The sequence below is a fragment of the Tachypleus tridentatus genome, chromosome 2, assembly GCF_004210375.1.
Source record: "Tachypleus tridentatus isolate NWPU-2018 chromosome 2, ASM421037v1, whole genome shotgun sequence".
Classification (NCBI taxonomy): domain Eukaryota; kingdom Metazoa; phylum Arthropoda; class Merostomata; order Xiphosura; family Limulidae; genus Tachypleus; species Tachypleus tridentatus.
The window spans coordinates 85,782,133-85,788,132 of NC_134826.1; positions in this window are offsets into that span (position 1 = coordinate 85,782,133).

Here is a 6,000-nt window from a genome sequence, read left to right on the forward strand (position 1 = left end):
ACTTATCTCTGTGTTTGTTCTTGTACTTTATTTTATTAGTTCTCCACTTCTTTAAATACTACTTATCTCTGTGTTTGTTCTTGTACTTTATTTTATTAGTTCTCCACTTCTTTAAATACTACTTATCTCTGTGTTTGTTCTTGTACTTTATTTTATTAGTTCTCCACTTCTTTAAATACTACTTATCTCTGTGTTTGTTCTTGTACTTTATTTTATTAGTTCTCCACATCTTTAAATACTACTTATCTCTGTGTTTGTTCTTGTACTTTATTTTATTAGTTCTCCACTTCTTTAAATACTACTTATCTCTGTGTTTGTTCTTGTACTTTATTTTATTAGTTCTCCACTTCTTTAAATACTACTTATCTCTGTGTTTGTTCTTGTACTTTATTTTATTAGTTCTCCACTTCTTTAAATACTACTTATCTCTGTGTTTGTTCTTGTACTTTATTTTATTAGTTCTCCACTTCTTTAAATACTACTTATCTCTGTGTTTGTTCTTGTACTTTATTTTATTAGTTCTCCACTTCTTTAAATACTACTTATCTCTGTGTTTGTTCTTGTACTTTATTTTATTAGTTCTCCACTTCTTTAAATACTACTTATCTCTGTGTTTGTTCTTGTATCTCTGTGTTTGTTCTTGTACTTTATTTTATTAGTTCTCCACTTCTTTAAATACTACTTATCTCTGTGTTTGTTCTTGTACTTTATTTTATTAGTTCTCCACTTCTTTAAATACTACTTATCTCTGTGTTTGTTCTTGTACTTTATTTTATTAGTTCTCCACTTCTTTAAATACTACTTATCTCTGTGTTTGTTCTTGTACTTTATTTTATTAGTTCTCCACTTCTTTAAATACTACTTATCTCTGTGTTTGTTCTTGTACTTTATTTTATTAGTTCTCCACTTCTTTAAATACTACTTATCTCTGTGTTTGTTCTTGTACTTTATTTTATTAGTTCTCCACTTCTTTAAATACTACTTATCTCTGTGTTTGTTCTTGTACTTTATTTTATTAGTTCTCTTTAAATACTACTTATCTCTGTGTTTGTTCTTGTACTTTATTTTATTAGTTTCTTTAAATACTACTTATCTCTGTGTTTGTTCTTGTACTTTATTTTATTAGTTCTCCACTTCTTTAAATACTACTTATCTCTGTGTTTGTTCTTGTACTTTATTTTATTAGTTCTCCACTTCTTTAAATACTACTTATCTCTGTGTTTGTTCTTGTACTTTATTTTATTAGTTCTCCATTTCTTTAAATACTACTTATCTCTGTGTTTGTTCTTGTACTTTATTTTATTAGTTCTCCACTTCTTTAAATACTACTTATCTCTGTGTTTGTTCTTGTACTTTATTTTATTAGTTCTCCACATCTTTAAATACTACTTATCTCTGTGTTTGTTCTTGTACTTTATTTTATTAGTTCTCCACTTCTTTAAATACTACTTATCTCTGTGTTTGTTCTTGTACTTTATTTTATTAGTTCTCCACTTCTTTAAATACTACTTATCTCTGTGTTTGTTCTTGTACTTTATTTTATTAGTTCTCCACTTCTTTAAATACTACTTATCTCTGTGTTTGTTCTTGTACTTTATTTTATTAGTTCTCCACTTCTTTAAATACTACTTATCTCTGTGTTTGTTCTTGTACTTTATTTTATTAGTTCTCCACTTCTTTAAATACTACTTATCTCTGTGTTTGTTCTTGTACTTTATTTTATTAGTTCTCCACTTCTTTAAATACTACTTATCTCTGTGTTTGTTCTTGTACTTTATTTTATTAGTTCTCCACTTCTTTAAATACTACTTATCTCTGTGTTTGTTCTTGTACTTTATTTTATTAGTTCTCCACTTCTTTAAATACTACTTATCTCTGTGTTTGTTCTTGTACTTTATTTTATTAGTTCTCCACTTCTTTAAATACTACTTATCTCTGTGTTTGTTCTTGTACTTTATTTTATTAGTTCTCCACTTCTTTAAATACTACTTATCTCTGTGTTTGTTCTTGTACTTTATTTTATTAGTTCTCCACTTCTTTAAATACTACTTATCTCTGTGTTTGTTCTTGTACTTTATTTTATTACTTTATTTTATTAGTTCTCCTTGTACTTTATTTTATTAGTTCTCTTCTTTAAATACTACTTATCTCTGTGTTTGTTCTTGTACTTTATTTTATTAGTTCTCCACTTCTTTAAATACTACTTATCTCTGTGTTTGTTCTTGTACTTTATTTTATTAGTTCTCCATTTCTTTAAATACTACTTATCTCTGTGTTTGTATCTTGTACTTTATTTTATTAGTTCTCCTCATCTTTAAATATTACTTATCTCTGTGTTTGTTCTTGTACTTTATTTTATTAGTTCTCCACTTCTTTAAATACTACTTATCTCTGTGTTTGTTCTTGTACTTTATTTTATTAGTTCTCCACTTCTTTAAATACTACTTATCTCTGTGTTTGTTCTTGTACTTTATTTTATTAGTTCTCCACTTCTTTAAATACTACTTATCTCTGTGTTTGTTCTTGTACTTTATTTTATTAGTTCTCCACTTCTTTAAATACTACTTATCTCTGTGTTTGTTCTTGTACTTTATTTTATTAGTTCTCCACTTCTTTAAATACTACTTATCTCTGTGTTTGTTCTTGTACTTTATTTTATTAGTTCTCCACTTCTTTAAATACTACTTATCTCTGTGTTTGTTCTTGTACTTTATTTTATTAGTTCTCCACTTCTTTAAATACTACTTATCTCTGTGTTTGTTCTTGTACTTTATTTTATTAGTTCTCCACTTCTTTAAATACTACTTATCTCTGTGTTTGTTCTTGTACTTTATTTTATTAGTTCTCCACTTCTTTAAATACTACTTATCTCTGTGTTTGTTCTTGTACTTTATTTTATTAGTTCTCCATTTCTTTAAATACTACTTATCTCTGTGTTTGTTCTTGTACTTTATTTTATTAGTTCTCCACTTCTTTAAATACTACTTATCTCTGTGTTTGTTCTTGTACTTTATTTTATTAGTTCTCCACTTCTTTAAATACTACTTATCTCTGTGTTTGTTCTTGTACTTTATTTTATTAGTTCTCCACTTCTTTAAATACTACTTATCTCTGTGTTTGTTCTTGTACTTTATTTTATTAGTTCTCCACATCTTTAAATACTACTTATCTCTGTGTTTGTTCTTGTACTTTATTTTATTAGTTCTCCACTTCTTTAAATACTACTTATCTCTGTGTTTGTTCTTGTACTTTATTTTATTAGTTCTCCACTTCTTTAAATACTACTTATCTCTGTGTTTGTTCTTGTACTTTATTTTATTAGTTCTCCACTTCTTTAAATACTACTTATCTCTGTGTTTGTTCTTGTACTTTATTTTATTAGTTCTCCACTTCTTTAAATACTACTTATCTCTGTGTTTGTTCTTGTACTTTATTTTATTAGTTCTCCACTTCTTTAAATACTACTTATCTCTGTGTTTGTTCTTGTACTTTATTTTATTAGTTCTCCACATCTTTAAATACTACTTATCTCTGTGTTTGTTCTTGTACTTTATTTTATTAGTTCTCCACTTCTTTAAATACTACTTATCTCTGTGTTTGTTCTTGTACTTTATTTTATTAGTTCTCCACTTCTTTAAATACTACTTATCTCTGTGTTTGTTCTTGTACTTTATTTTATTAGTTCTCCACTTCTTTAAATACTACTTATCTCTGTGTTTGTTCTTGTACTTTATTTTATTAGTTCTCCACTTCTTTAAATACTACTTATCTCTGTGTTTGTTCTTGTACTTTATTTTATTAGTTCTCCACTTCTTTAAATACTACTTATCTCTGTGTTTGTTCTTGTACTTTATTTTATTAGTTCTCCACTTCTTTAAATACTACTTATCTCTGTGTTTGTTCTTGTACTTTATTTTATTAGTTCTCCACTTCTTTAAATACTACTTATCTCTGTGTTTGTTCTTGTACTTTATTTTATTAGTTCTCCACTTCTTTAAATACTACTTATCTCTGTGTTTGTTCTTGTACTTTATTTTATTAGTTCTCCACTTCTTTAAATACTACTTATCTCTGTGTTTGTTCTTGTACTTTATTTTATTAGTTCTCCACTTCTTTAAATACTACTTATCTCTGTGTTTGTTCTTGTACTTTATTTTATTAGTTCTCCACTTCTTTAAATACTACTTATCTCTGTGTTTGTTCTTGTACTTTATTTTATTAGTTCTCCACTTTATTTTATTAGTTCTTCTTTAAATACTACTTATCTCTGTGTTTGTTCTTGTACTTTATTTTATTAGTTCTCCACTTCTTTAAATATTACTTATCTCTGTGTTTGTTCTTGTACTTTATTTTATTAGTTTCTCCACTTATCTCTGTGTTTGTTCTTTAAATAGTTCTACTTATCTCTGTGTTTGTTCTTGTACTTTATTTTATTAGTTCTCCACTTCTTTAAATACTACTTATCTCTGTGTTTGTTCTTGTACTTTATTTTATTAGTTCTCCACTTCTTTAAATACTACTTATCTCTGTGTTTGTTCTTGTACTTTATTTTATTAGTTCTCCACTTCTTTAAATACTACTTATCTCTGTGTTTGTTCTTGTACTTTATTTTATTAGTTCTCCACTTCTTTAAATACTACTTATCTCTGTGTTTGTTCTTGTACTTTATTTTATTAGTTCTCCACTTCTTTAAATACTACTTATCTCTGTGTTTGTTCTTGTACTTTATTTTATTAGTTCTCCACTTCTTTAAATACTACTTATCTCTGTGTTTGTTCTTGTACTTTATTTTATTAGTTCTCCACTTCTTTAAATACTACTTATCTCTGTGTTTGTTCTTGTACTTTATTTTATTAGTTCTCCACATCTTTAAATACTACTTATCTCTGTGTTTGTTCTTGTACTTTATTTTATTAGTTCTCCACATCTTTAAATACTACTTATCTCTGTGTTTGTTCTTGTACTTTATTTTATTAGTTCTCCACTTCTTTAAATACTACTTATCTCTGTGTTTGTTCTTGTACTTTATTTTATTAGTTCTCCACTTCTTTAAATACTACTTATCTCTGTGTTTGTTCTTGTACTTTATTTTATTAGTTCTCCACATCTTTAAATACTACTTATCTCTGTGTTTGTTCTTGTACTTTATTTTATTAGTTCTCCACTTCTTTAAATACTACTTATCTCTGTGTTTGTTCTTGTACTTTATTTTATTAGTTCTCCACTTCTTTAAATACTACTTATCTCTGTGTTTGTTCTTGTACTTTATTTTATTAGTTCTCCACTTCTTTAAATACTACTTATCTCTGTGTTTGTTCTTGTACTTTATTTTATTAGTTCTCCACATCTTTAAATACTACTTATCTCTGTGTTTGTTCTTGTACTTTATTTTATTAGTTCTCCACTTCTTTAAATACTACTTATCTCTGTGTTTGTTCTTGTACTTTATTTTATTAGTTCTCCACTTCTTTAAATACTACTTATCTCTGTGTTTGTTCTTGTACTTTATTTTATTAGTTCTCCACTTCTTTAAATACTACTTATCTCTGTGTTTGTTCTTGTACTTTCTTGTATTAGTTTATTTTATTACTTATCTCTGTGTTTGTTCTTGTACTTTATTTTATTAGTTCTCCACTTCTTTAAATATTACTTATCTCTGTGTTTGTTCTTGTACTTTATTTTATTAGTTCTCCACTTCTTTAAATACTACTTATCTCTGTGTTTGTTCTTGTACTTTATTTTATTAGTTCTCCACTTCTTTAAATACTACTTATCTCTGTGTTTGTTCTTGTACTTTATTTTATTAGTTCTCCACTTCTTTAAATACTACTTATCTCTGTGTTTGTTCTTGTACTTTATTTTATTAGTTCTCCACTTCTTTAAATACTACTTATCTCTGTGTTTGTTCTTGTACTTTATTTTATTAGTTCTCCACTTCTTTAAATACTACTTATCTCTGTGTTTGTTCTTGTACTTTATTTTATTAGTTCTCCACTTCTT